This window comes from Ambystoma mexicanum, chromosome 8, assembly GCF_040938575.1.
Source record: "Ambystoma mexicanum isolate Mex_15411 chromosome 8, UKY_AmexF1_1, whole genome shotgun sequence".
Lineage (NCBI taxonomy): Eukaryota > Metazoa > Chordata > Amphibia > Caudata > Ambystomatidae > Ambystoma > Ambystoma mexicanum.
This window is the reverse complement of record NC_090929.1, coordinates 1,429,030,928-1,429,045,690: the sequence shown is the minus strand read 5'-3', so window position 1 is coordinate 1,429,045,690 and position 14,763 is coordinate 1,429,030,928. Positions and strand designations below refer to the sequence as shown.

Here is a 14,763-nt window from a genome sequence, read left to right as displayed (position 1 = left end):
ACGAAAAGGTTCCATGTTTGAAAGTATCCTGCATGTTCCGTACTGCTCGGGATATGGGTGCATTAAAAAATGAATGTATGTTCTGCATATTGGACATAGCTAACCACATGTGTGAGAATCTCTATAGCTCAGACATAGTAATGGTACTCTTCACAAAGGGAATTGATATGGGGCACAAAAATAGTAAGGAGTAGAAATAGGTGCCAGGGAGGAGAGTTCAGTTGGGATTAGGTGATCAATAGCTAATAAGATGTTAAAATCTTCCTTTCTGGCCTGAACCAGGAGGGAACTGTCCTGTTGTGTGCCATAATGTTGCTCCACATAGAAATCTAGTATTCGTTGTGTAGAGTTGCTTTGTGCCTGGCAATGTAAGGAGGAATGCAGCCACCAAAGTCATTCAAGGAAATACAAGTTCTCGTCTAATATATGCATTTCAGGTGATCTCAAAACATTCAAGGAAGAACAGGTGCGGAGGATAATTTATATTAATATTTAATGAATATAAATTGCCCTCAGCACCTGATATACTTATTATGTTGTGCCCCTGCAGAGGCTTTTGATGCAGTCGAACAACGATCAGCCTGGCTACCCATGTGTCATGGATTCCTGTATCACTTTGAATACAACCTCCGTTCTATGGGACTTAGGTAAACCCTGACAGTGATGGGAAGGTTTCCATTCATCAAGTTAGTTATTCTATGAAAGCATGTATTTGCTTGCACTTGTCTATGTGAAGATGGCTTTTTTCAAAGACATTGATAAACTCATAGCTCTGTTTGGGAGTTTCAAAAGATGTATAAATCAAATTCCTTAAATCACTTGTGTGCAGGCGCATTACAAATGCCATATCATATCATATCACACAATGAAGATGCCTTTTTTTTGGAGTTCCCATTTTGAGAATGTCTTGAGGCTCAGCTGCAGTATGTTGCATAGTGGTTTAGCTTGGTATTAATCCCAGAATCTTAACTACAGCCTTTTTACTATGGAATATGACTGACATAAACACCTGTGTAGTTGATGGACGGTGATCTTTGCTTCATGTAGCTGCTTTCGGTAGGTATGTCTGGCGTAAAGCATATCAAATTCTCAAATTGGATGCGCCATATGCTGAAGCGTTCCCTGTTTGGTGGATGTTAGACCACGGTTGAGATGGGGGAGGGGGTGTTAGTATTAGGAGTGGCATATATGCAGTAGGCAGTTTCTCACATTCGGAGACACCCTGGTCATTGGTAGGGAAGTTTCTGTGGGTAATAGAAGACAACTTGTGCACATGTGAAAAAGGTTTCGTGTAGCCAGGTAGAGGCAACTTCAATGGAATCTCTCCCATGGGACCTTGATCTTCGCATAAAAAAGCTTAAGATGGATGCGACTCCATCCCAGTGCCACTACGTAGGGATGTCCTCTTTAGGTCTGATTTAAGAGATCATTCACTCTCTGCAAAAGCACATGCAGGGGCATATGTAGAAGTATGCACAGAGAACACGGTGTAAATCCTTTACTCTGTCATTCAGAATGTGCATCGTGGTGAAAGTTCTGTTAAAGTCTCGTCTGTTTTCTGGAAACTAGTGCAGCTGTGCACGTTGGGTAGAGTGTTGTCAAACGTTGCTTTTATGGGTTGCTTTAGTTTCCATGTTGTTTACTAACCTGTTGGCTTTTCCACTTGTTTGCTGCATCACATTGTTGTTAAGGGATATAGTTCACTCTAATCTTAGTCTGTTGAATGGAGGTAGTATTCCTGGGTATTCTACACTTGCAACCACACATAGCATACCTACGGATAGTGTCATATGTATGTTGTTATTGCCTAACTCAACTATAAGAATTGTAATTTATGCAGAACATTAATCAAATTCTAACAGCAATATTCTAATTGTTATAAAATAAACCTTTTACAGTGTGAACCAACCCATAATATGATTATACAAAATATTTTAATTTCCACAATATAAAGAAACAATTACATGAAACCACAACTGTGTCCCTTTTGTTCTTGCATAGGTGACATCTACGAATTTCACATTTACAATGCCAGTAGTGGATAGTAATTCCAATCTGTGTTTGACTTCAGAGAAGAGAGTCACAAGTCCTGTTAATAGGTGTTCATGCCAAAATATAATGTCTGTCTTATATTAGCACCCTGATGGGGGAGGCAGCCAATCAGTTGGCTTGGATTGTCGGCTGAAACTGGCGAGCTCAGTCCACGTTTCATGCTGCCTGACGGCCGGTTCGCCCCGCCGCTATCTTCTGTACCCCCTCCTTGCCGTCCCAGTTTATTTTATTTTGTAATCCCATCAACACTATTAGGTGCCAAAAGGCATCCCGTTTGCAGCAGGAAAAGACTTTGAATTAGCCCAGCCCAGCATTTGGGACGGGTGCTATTGGCATTTACCCCCCATTCCAAGTGCTCGAGTGGGGATTAACGGCCCGGTGCCCACATTATAAGCCGCCCGAGCGAATGTCTGCCCGGCCGTTACCTCCGGTGCAGCCCTTGAAACGGGGGAGGGGGGGTTAACGCCATAGTCTATCTTTGCATGTACATCCTCACTGAGATACTCTGCTTTGTTGTGGACATGTTTCTTTCCCTATGTGAGACCTTCATCCAGAGAATACTAGTCGTCGAGAGAATGGACAAGTATACGAGAAAAAGGAAAAGACAAATTTGACTTATTTTAAAAAAAATGCTCTGACAGTTTCACAGAGTAGTAGAGCCACTCTTCAGTATAAGTGAAAAAATGTGCCCTACGTCGAGTCAAATTAACTGACTAAATTATTCTTTTTTATGGGTTCAACCTCGTTCTACCAATATGTTAGCTGAAGTGCGTAAGAATGAGCTATAATCCTAAGTGACTGTACTCTTCAAAGGAATGACTCCATTCTCATAAAGGCCTTCAGTAAAGTCACTACTGACGAAAAAAGACAGTCAGGTCAGTACCTTCTCTTCGGTGACATAATTATCGAGGGGGGTATGGCATACACAACTAGTTGTCCCCTGCAGACTAGGAGAATAGTCCTCAAACTAGCACACTCCCATTTGACAGCCGGACACCAGGGAATAGGAAAGATTCAAAGCCAGATAATACCCAGATTTTATTGGCCAGGGGTCTTTTCTGATATTAAGAACGTTGTACAGATGCATGAAATCTGTCTGAAAACAGCAACCCCCCCTTACAGTCTTTACCCATCATTGAGGATCCATTTTCAAGGATAGCAATGGACACAGTGAGTACATGGAAACATCTAAGCTGGGGAATCGTCAGATCCTAGTAATGATGGATTATGACATTCACTATCCAGAGGCATTTCCCCACCGTAATAATGCAACCCAACACATTCTGAAACATTTATTACCTTTTTTTTTGAGAGTAGGGTTTCCCAAAGAGATCCTTATCGACCAGGGCACCACCTTTATGTCCAGTCTGATGCAGGAAGTAAAAGAAATGCTCAATATTAAAACCTCTGTGTATTATCCACAAACCTACGGTTTAGTAAGCCGTTTTGATCAAATCCTTAAAAGAATACTGCATAAACTGGTTGAAACTAATGGGAAGAATTGGGACGTGCTGATACCCTGGGCCCTATTCTCAGTCAGATATAACCCCAGCTTCCCTGTGATTTATTTATTTGCATTTGTATAGCGCACAGCTGCCCGGGGGCATCGTGGCACTGAAAAGGAAGGCTTACTTGGTACATGTCATGTAAAATTGCTTGGTATACAACAGGTAAGTATTTGCGGGTGTGGTTTACATTCGGAGCATACAAAAATTACAGGAGGTCAGAGCATATAGCCGATACATCACCTTGAGGTACATAGTTTACATTCAGTACATACAGAAGTTATCATGCGTCAGTGCGTTTAGACGATACATCACATAGAGGCACCCCTACAGGCCTAGCAATCAAGCGGAGGGTGCGCATCTGGGGAGTGGGGGTATAATTTAGTTGAATAGTGTCATGATGCCTGCTCCCGGGGAGCCGGTTCAAGCCCGGCGTCCCCGAAAGCGGACATCCAGTCCCCAAGGAAGGACCAAGCAACCCCATATAGGGGCCCTTTGGACAGTGTCCTGGCGCCTAAGGCGCCAGGCTCATAAAAGACATCAGTCCTGGCGCCATAGGCGCCAGGCTCATTATGGGAATGCTTGGGTGCACTTACCTGATGCAGACCATGCTGCAGGATCCCGGCCTCCTTGAGGCCTGAAAGGAACTACGTTACCTGTGGGACTAATTTACCATCCGGGCGTGGTCGGGGAAGGATACATACCTGATTGGAGGAAAGATACATACCTGGAACTTCTTCCAAGGATATTTAAACCCCACCCGAACAGCCACACGTGCTTCGCGTTGTTCTGCATCTAGCAGCTGGACGCTCACCGTGTCTGCTCCTGCATCCTGACTTCTGCCACGCCTGCCAGCATCCTGGATCACCTGCAAAGGAAGAGAAGAAGAGAACAGAAGAAGGAAAAGTCCTTACCTGCTAAATCCGCATCCCGGAGACATCTCGCCGACAATCCTGAAAAGGAAGACCTTAATTTAAAAGCTCATCGCGTCGATCGCTGCAGCGCCGCATTCCACTCACCTTTACAGGGCGCCTCCATGTTCAGCAGCGATCATCCGGATTTGCAGTCACGCCCCAGCGCCTAGGGAGAAAAAGACCAGAACAAAAGGTGAGAGAGAGAAGGGAATAAGGAAAGCTAAATCTCCATGTTAAGACTTACCTTCTGATTCATTCCCTCTTCTTTTCGGGTCCGCGCCACATCCTGGCATTTCCGGACCCCGGCCCCTAAGGGGAAAAAGAGACATCAGCGTTAATGAGCGAATGAAAAGACATTACCAAAAAACGCTCATTAAAGACTTACCTGATTTCTACAAGGATTTCACCTCTCATCTCGGGTCGGTGCCTGTTCCCCGGCATTCCGTACCCCGGCCCCTATGGGGAAAAAGACACTAGCATTAGTACATTAATACATGGACACAAGGGGAACCTCTTATCAAAAAAACTTACCTGGAAGCCAAGCAAGTTTGGTTCTCACCAATCCGAAAATCCAGTGAAGTAACTGGATACCAACGCGCCCCTGCATCAGAAGCAGGATGGAGAGCTCGTCCTTCCAGACCCTAAGGTGAGACGCTACGAGAAATCACAGAAGGGTTTCAAGGAGGGTGAGAGGGGAAAGTGGGAGGCCGATTGCATTACCCCGCAGACAGTTAATCCCCTATTTTTGCCTACAGAAGGATACTTCTTCGAGCCAGACAAGCCCGATTTGGGGGCCCGGTCCAGTCCGTCTTCCGAACCCTGCGCATCACCTTAGAAGAGTTCACAGCAGCGCGAACCAGGCCAGCGCCTCCGTGGGAGTCAGGTGAGCGTAACAAATAGAGTGGTTTTTAGCAATTTGCGGAAGGCAGGGTATGATTTCTCATTCCTTAGTGCAGTAGGAAGGGCGTTCCAGTTTTTGGGTGCCAGATGTTGGAAGCTAGAGCCTCCGGCTTTGCATCTTTTGAATGTGGGTACAAATGTCTAATTAGTCAGGTGAGATCTAGTCGCTCTGGTGGAAACATCAAGGGTGATCCTTTCGGAAAGCTAGGGCTGGCGTCTGAGGAGAGGCATCTGTGGGCGATGGCCATGGATTTGAAGAGAATGCAATCTTTTATTGCCAGCCAATGGGCGTCTTACCTGGCCTGGGAAATGTGTTCCATTTTTGGAATGCTCAGGGCATTGTTCTGGGTGACTTGCATTTTCCTTAGGTTTTTTGTCGAGGTGCCTAGGAAGAGGGCATTACAATAATCCAATCTGGTGCCTACTGTGGCTCTGGCTATTGACCAGCAGTTTTTCGTGGAGAGAAATGGTTTCACAGCATTGATTATTTTGGTGGTGAGTGCAGCGGAGGTTGCTATGGCATTGACCTGCCGTGACATAGCCCTCATGGAGTCAAGGTAAACTCCTAGAGTTTTTACTGCAGCTGAGACTGGAATTATATTCCCGGTTAAACTGCTCTATGGGAGGGAGACTCGGGACATCATAAACATATTAAGAGACACTTGAGAGGAAAGAGAACAGGCTGTTTTATCAATTTCTGAGACTGTGCAAAAACGTAAAGCCCATATGGTGGCAGTATAAGAAATTGTAAATAACCACTTGGGACAAGCACAAGAACAGCAACAAACTACATACAATAAGTGTACCATACCCTGTACTTTCTCAGTTGTACAATCAGTCTTGGTTCTTCTGCCTACCTCAGAAATAAAGATGATTTCCAAATAGTACGGCCCAAATAACATCCTGGAAAAGAAAGCCCCTTTGAATGATCTTGTTTCACAACCTGATAGATGTCAGAAAACCCTGGTCTTTTGAGTCAGCCTGCTCAAAGAATAGACACTAGACCTTAACCAAGATGCCACAATTACTATGGCCATTCTCCTGACTGACTCCGATAGAGAAAATACATACTATTTCCCTCAGACCTATCACCTTCCCAACAGGCCGACATTACTGATCTACTGGTGCAGTTTCTAGAGGTATTCCCCAAACAGCCCAGTAGGATGACCAATTTCTTCAATTTTATTAGAACTTAAAAAGAGAAAACCAGCACTTTAAGACCTTATGGAATCCTGGAGATTTGGAAGAAAATCATTGAACACAAGGTAGAGGAAATGCTCAAGACGGATATAATCGAGCCCTCGTTTGGTCGTTTGGTCCTCTCCTATTGTCTTGGTTGCAAAACCAGACCAATCATGGCGGTTCTGCATAGACTTCAGAAAGCAAAATGCAATCTCAGTATTTACTAATTAGCCCATGCTGAGAATTGATTATCCCTCTTGAAAATTGGACTCGGACAAGGATTTCCAAAAGTTAGATCTAACCCAGGGGTACAATTGCCTTCTATAGACACCATGGCTTATTCCATTTTATAGTGCTACTCTTTGGTCTTCATGGGGCTCCAGACACTTTTCAGAGACTATTGGATAACCTATTAAATCATTACTCGAGTTTTTGCAGAGCTTATTTGGCCGATATTGTGATCCATGGTAATACATGGCTCGAACACGCCCATCATTTGTATGAAATCACCAGGGCCCTGAGAAAAGCCGGCCTCACAGCCACCCCACGGAAATGTCACCTTGCACAGTCCGCTGTGAAATACCTAAGATTCTTCGTAGGAAATGGTCTCATACAACCGCAAAATGAGAAAATGAAGCCAGTCCAGTGAACGCCCGTCCTCAAGACCAAAAGAGATCTATGTGCCTTCCTAGGCTTCACTGGATATTATAGGAGATTCATCCCTAATTATTCTACAATAGCAGTAAACAAAAAGGACAAGCTCAAGAATGTACAACATTAAAAGCTACTCTGGGACAAACTGGATCAAGCAAGTGTTGATGGTCTGAAGAACATACTTTGGAGTGAACCTGTCCTTAAAATGTCTGATTTCAATCGACTTTCTACTACAAACTGATGCTTCAAAAGTATGCCTAGGTGTTGTACTCTCCTAGGAATATGATGGCATCGAACATCCAATACTGTACGTGATAGACAAAATCGGTGTGTGTACACTGAATTGCAAAGCATCACCTCCTGGTGCGGAGGGGGGCAACTTCAGGTTTGCAAGCAAAAATGATAGACAAAATAGGTGTGTGTACACAGACTGGCAATGCCTCACCTCATGGTGTGGATGCCTACTTCAGGCGTGCAGACAAGCATAAGGGACATTAGTGTGTGTACACAGTCTGGGTGGGCTGCACCTCATGCAGAGAGAGGTGGAGTAGTAGCTGCATAGTAACAGAATAATATGTTGCATAGATCAGAGATTGTGACAAGAGTTAGTAACACATGAATGTCCAGGATTAAGTCCTCAGGTGAGTTGGTTTAGTTTCAGTCCCTGCTTGCTGGGACCAAGTCAGTCAGGCCAGAAAGGTTAACGGTGGAGGCCGTGAATCGTCCCGCACACACCTGGCAAACCCCAAGAGGCAGGGGGCAGCAACGGTTGCATACGATGTTGGCAGTGAAATACATTAAGGTAAAGTACAGTAGGGATGGCCGTAACACACTTGCTGATCTTACAACAAAGTGATAAGCATAGGGCAGTCCCATGGTAATCCCTAGGGTATTAGGTGTAGATAAGCAAGGAAGTATGAAAGTTGTAGCAGTGGTTTAGGAACAAACAGGAAGCATTTTCCAATATGTGGAGGAGAGAATGGGAAGAGATAGATGGCTGGGATGAGCAGGCAAACAGACGTGCGGGCGGGCTTGCGAGTTGGAGGGGCGGCCCTCCTTACCTTACATTGCAGTGTTTGGCACAGCAGAAAGTGTCGGATTACGTGAAAGCTACATGTTGAAGAGAGGTACAATCAAGAATACTCAAGGGAGAGAAGATGTAGAGGTATGTTCTGAAGCCCTGTACGTGCCCGGACAGGCCCAGACAGTTATTTGGGAAGACCCTTAAAGGGGCTCCCTGGACAGGAAGTAGATAAGCAAGGCCACGGGCATCCGCCGGCTGCGGAGGCAGGCTTTTCGTCAAAGCAGGTCTCAGGAGTGTCGTTGATGCTACGGCGACCATGATAGAACGAGCAGGCTGCTCTTTAAAAGCAATATAATGTCCAGCAACTGCTTACCTGCAGCAGCTTCTTGGAAATGATGTTCCTTTGTGCAGTGATGGTGAAACACAGGAGTTTAATAAGACCCTTAAAGGGGGCCTTTGGAGGCGGCCGGCTTTACCTGCCAGCTCTCTGGGCAGGAACTAGATATGCAAGGCCACAGACAATCCACTGACTGCAGAGGCAGGCTTTTCGGCAAAGAAGGTCTCAGGAGTGCTGTCAGTGCTACGGCAGCCATGTTAGAACGAGCAGACTACTCTTTTAAATGCTGTGTAGCGCCTAGCAAGGGTTTACCTGCAGCAGCTCCTTGGGCGTGATGTTCCTTTGTGCAGTGATGGTGAAACCCCTATCCCTAACCATATGCCTTAGGTGCTGACCGTTCATCTAGGCACTTTCACATTTACTAGAGTCGGGTTGTGTGTATAGTGCAATGCACATTAATGTGTAGGCGATATGGGACTTGCCTGCTTGTTCGTATTTATGGATCCCTGGTTCCCCCACGCCCTGGTTATTTTATGCTGGGTGCTCACCTCTGGTAGATGGCCCACATATAGAAATTGGGGTTAGGAGAGTCGGTAAATAGAGTTTACTGTTTTTATCATATGCTTAGTATATTCTAATACTGTGTATTATTACATATATACTTATTTGACCTCATAGTTTCATAAGTGTTACTTAAAATATACATTTTATTTTTCAGTATATCGGTCTGGAGTATTTTCTAGAGATAAGTGTGAGGACTAATTGTAACTTTCTGTCCGCCTATTATTCCTACCAAAGGAAGATAGGATCTTTCAGAGGGAGGAGGTGTAGCGCATGAACAAGAGGGGCCAAGGCAGACCCGTGAGCCGAAAAGGGGAGTTGTATGGGATGGCCCGACTGCTAGAGAGGTTGCATGAGATGTTCCAGCATTCAGGAGATGGAATAGAACCAGATAAGTGTGCATTTCAGAAAAGGGAATTGTCCTGAAAGCCAAAGTGTGAGTAGGTAAAGAAACAGGAAGCCAGAGATATGAGCAATAATAGTCTACTAAGGTCAATCCCTAAGGTTGTATCAGGACATTGCCCCCATCACCCTGAATAAGTGAATGTCATTTAAATGGGGCGCAGACAATTTGCAGAATGATAAAATATGAAACCACACATCTGTCTTGGTGACACGGGCAGAGAAGGCTCCATGAATTGTAGGGTTGCCAGAGTAAGAAGCCTCATCATAGCACTGGAAATCGGCTGCATGCGCCTCAAAAAATTGTTGGAAGAGGTGGGAGAGGTGAAACATCCCAAGAGATGAAACAGGAAGTTGATACTATCATAGAGGGCTATGAAGGTGGGGGTTACTGCATAACACTTCTATTTACAAATGATTGTCATCACCTTGAGCCGACCCTTCCTCACACCCCAAAACTGCATCACCCTAGCAAGAGCCCTCATCATGTCCAGAATAGAATACTGCAACATAATCCTGCTAGGGACCTCCAAGAAAAATATAACTAAACTGCAACTACTGCAGAACAAAGCCCTGAGAGCAGAGCTTGGCATTAATATAAAAGGGATCACCTATCACAGTACAGGAGAGAGGCACACTTGCTGCCTATACAAGCTGGAATACTCCACAAAACACTCACCATCACACACAAATGCGTCACTTCTAATGCTCCCACCTACCTCAATCAATGCCTCACACGTAAAACGGCAACCAGAACACTCGGATCCAATTCCAACACCCACCTACTCCTCCCCCGTTTCAATAATTCCAGAACAGGGAGCTCTAGCTTCTCCAGCATTGGATCTTTCATGGATTCACATGCTTAGAATATTCCCCGTCGTCAGACTGGGAACCCTCGGTACACATATATAGTCGTTTCCTATAGGAAAAAACTTCTGACACTTGTGTGTCCTATCCACATCTACATCCTCCCCTGGGACGTCCACGCATGCCCCATAGGACGTAATGGTATAACAGCCCCGCCCCCGCGGGTCCCGTCAGATTTCAACCGTCTCCAAAGATAGTGGGATCTCCTCGCGTAGTCTCTACTTTCTAGGCTATCGTTGAAATTACTCGCTGGGTTGACCGAACGAGCCTCTGAGGTTTTTTTGGTCTTACCAGAATGTCGGGCAAACCTTTGTTTCGCCCGTGCGCCACGTGCGGATTGAAGAAGGTTTACGAGGGGGACAGCCATCTAGATTGTATTTATTGCCTCCACCCTCACCATTCCGCAGACCAGTGTGAAATATGTAAGGGTTTTTCTCAGAAAACCCTGAAAGATCGGAATCGGCGACTGGTGTCGTGGTTAAATGACGGGGCGGGAGCATACCCTCAGTCGGAGGTGGGCTCCGTGCGCAGCGTCGCCTCGACGAAAACATCGGGAGCCCCGCGCCGTTCAACCTCGTCGGAACCGCCGGCGAAGAAGACTCGACCGGCGGAAAGGGATGTTCCACAAAGCCACTCTTCCAAGGAGTCTTCAAAAGAATCTTCAAAAAAGATACCATCATCATCGTCGAAAAAACAAGGAAAGGAAAGGCCAAAATCCTCCTCGGGCGAGCCTCATAGATCTGCCACGAGTAGAGAATCGGATAAACGCAGGGAGAGCACCGTTAAGGCGGGACCGCCTAAGCCACCTGCAGGCCCACCGTCAACGACGACGAACCAGTCAGTGCCCTCACTGCCTCTGACGCAGTTGGTTTCCCCCGTCATCAACCCGATGACGACGGCGACGATGTCCTCGTCGACCGAAGTTCTGGCCTGGAGACCAGAAGTTTTTGATATGGGGTTGCCGGACACGTTACTGCAGGAACAAGCAGTGTCGATTTCCTCGAAGGAAGACGACGGTTTCAGGATTGCGGGCCCGGAAGACCTTGGGCTACGAGCCAAGTCGCCATCAGGAGCAACCTGCTCTCAGGTGTTTACTAATATTCCAAACTCTCAATCGGCCCTGTCCATGGAGGTCCTGTCCTCCTTACACTCGCTGCTAAAATCGTTGGATGAAAGGCTTCCACCTGTGGCGTCGACCCCCCCCCCCCGTCGACGAACCCGGCCCGTCACACCGTCCGACCAAAACGAGCGGAATTCCGGTGACTCCAGTAGTCCAGGAGGAGGGTGAGCTTTCGGACTCTTTATCTGACCGTGGATCAGCATCGGATATCTCCCTGTCTCCATCTAGGGATCCATCCTGGGTTTCGGATGTGGAACTGGAAACACCAAAGAGCCCCACTCATCCATCTCCACCAGACGATATTGGCGCTTTTCATTCAATGATGGAAAAAGCATGTAAGGAGTTTGGCCGGGCCCAGCAGGAGGAGAAAAAGGACTGCTTTCTATTCGATCATATGGGTAAGAATAGACGCTCAATATTCTCAATACCCATTTTAGATCATGTCTGGAAAGAGGGTGTTCAAACCATGCGTCACCCATTTTCTGAACCGGCCGTCAAAGGCCGCATTGAAAAGAAATTTAAAGTGCCAGACTCTACCCCGAAGTGTCTTTCGTCCCAACCTACACCTGATTCAGTAGTGTCGGCAGCAGCGACGAGGAAAGCCAAGGCTCAACACAAGTGCTCTACCCCTCCGGATAATGAGGCAAGGCGCCAAGACGTGTTTGGTAAGAAGGTTCTTTCCGTGGGTGCTGCAACTGTGAAAGCAGCCAACTCTCTGGCTATTGTGCCAGGTACGACAGGGAGATGTGGCACAGACTGGCTCCTATACTGGACCACCTTCCGGAGGAACATTAGAAGAACGGCGATGTCTCTGGTACGGGAGGGCGAAGAGGCGTCGAATCATGCTATTAACATAGCGGTGGACCTGGCAGATTCCGGTTTTAAGCAGATAAACAACGGAGTTGTTCTAAGACGCCAGGCTTGGCTTAAGTGCACCAACTTCAGACCCGAGGTGCAGTATAAGGTATTGGACATGCCCTTCGAAGGTGACCTTCTTTTCGGAGAAAAGGTGGACGAGGCCTTGAAGGGCATGAAGGAGGATTCGGATACGGCACGGTCGTTGGGTGCTCTTCAGGGTGGTAAACACTTTCGATCCTTTCGTCCCTTTAGAGGGGCATCTGGCAACTCAAGATTTTCTACACCCAGGGATAGATCCTTCGGCAGATCGGCGTACCCTTCCCAAGGATATAGACGCTCCTCTCAAAACTCAAGCCGGCGCAGAAACTTCTAGTCATCCAAGAGACGACCGACCTATTCTTCGTCGACGAGCAAACAGAAAGACCAGCAATGACGGAAAGCGCACCGTTCTGGGAGGTAGAGTGTCGAGCTGCGTCAAAGAATGGGAAAACATCACAACAGATCAGTGGGTGTTGGACAAAGTGAGGTACGGACATTCTCTACTATTCAAATGCCAACCTCCAAAGTGTCCACCTATACCCCTACCCCAACCACATCTGGACAATTTGCTGCAGGAAGTAGCACTTATGTTACAGAAAGGTGCCATAGAGTTAGTCCCTGCATCGCAGAAAGGCCAAGGGGTATACTTGCGGTGTTTCGTGGTAAAAAAGCCGAACGGAAAATGGCGTCCCATTCTCGACCTACGCGACCTCAACGAGACCTTACAGAGCCAGAAATTCAAAATGCTCACGCTGCAGGAAGTGATCAGGTCTGTTCAAGTGGGAGATTTTTTGGCATCTCTAGATCTACAAGACGTGTACTTCCACATCCCTATGTGTCAAAAACACAGGAAGTTTCTGAGGTTCATGGTAGGTCAGACACACTACCAATTCGCAGTGCTCCCGTTTGGTCTCAAATCCTCCCCAAGAACGTTCACAAAATGTTTGGCGCCCGTGGCAGCCTGGCTGAGAAAGAAAGGGCATCATGTATACCCGTACCTCCACGACTGGCTTGTGAGGGGATCCTCCTCGGCGTCGACCAACGACAGCGTACAGGCTACCTTACAGCTTCTGCAACGACTGGGGTTCGCAGTGAACTTCGAAAAGTCCTCTCTAAGGCCATCAAAGAACTTAAAGTTCTTGGGAGCTCAATTCGAAACCCAGTCGGGAATAGTGAAGCCTTCCCTAGACAGAATGTCAAAGATCAATCGGCTGACGAGTCAACTACGTCTACATGGCACACTCTCAGTGAGAAAGTATGTGGCGATCCTAGGTTCCATGGCTTCCTGCATCCATCTAGTAGCCAACTGTCGATTGTTCATGAGGCCGCTTCAGGAATTCCTAGCGGACAGATGGAAGCAGTCCACGGGTCGATGGTCGGACAGGCTAACTGTCGACGACGACGAAATCATCCGAGCCCTCCAATGGTGGAAAAGCGTTCACAACCTGGACAGAGGGGTTCCTCTACAAGAACCCGAATTTCAGAATACCATCATCACGGACGCATCCCTGACGGGCTGGGGAGCACACATGGACAACCACCAAACCCAGGGCAGATGGTCTCCCACCGAATCACGCCTACATATCAATGTACTAGAACTGAGGGCAGTGAGATGGGCCTTGAAATCATTCCTCCCACATATCAAGGGGTCGAGAGTGAGAGTGCTGACAGACAACACAACAGCCATGTTCTACTTGATAAAACAAGGCGGCACGAGATCCAGGACCCTTTCTGTGGAGGCTCAAAAGGTATGGCATTGGGCTTTGAAGCACAACATATCTATAGTGGCTCACCATCTCCCAGGAGTGAAGAACGTACAAGCGGATTCCCTGAGCAGGAGTATGGCTCAGATACACGAGTGGGAGATGGACACCATTCAGCTGCAAAGAATCTTCAAAAGGTGGGGTCACCCCTCAGTCGATCTCTTTGCAACGAAAGAAAACAAGAAATGCGAGCAGTTCGCGAGCAGATGGCCTCAGAAAGGATCCCTAGGGGAAGCGTTCTCATTTCCGTGGACAGACAAGTTCCTGTACGCCTTCCCTCCGTTTCCCCTTATATGGAGGACGATTCAGTGGATTCGCAGATACAAATGCCGGGTCATTCTGGTGGCACCGTATTGGCCGAGACAACCGTGGTTTTCTGACCTACTACACCTGTCGTTGGAACAACCGATAACTTTCCAGAAAGTTCTGAATCTCCTATCCAGGGACAAGGGAACGGTGTGGCATCACAATCCGGACAGCCTCAACCTGACGGCATGGCTCCTGACTTTGCAGAATTTGGCAATTTGAAAGTCTCGTCGGATTGCTGGAAAATTCTACAGGCGGCTAGGGCTCCTTCCACTAACA

General features: G+C 46.9%; 1 protein-coding gene across 4 annotated transcripts in view; it reads left to right on the top strand.

The window, feature by feature from the left end:
• ZDHHC16 (zinc finger DHHC-type palmitoyltransferase 16) overlaps positions 1-14,763 on the top strand; it is a 434,178-nt gene that overhangs the window by 269,046 nt on the left and 150,369 nt on the right. The gene's annotated exons all lie outside the window — the stretch shown is intronic.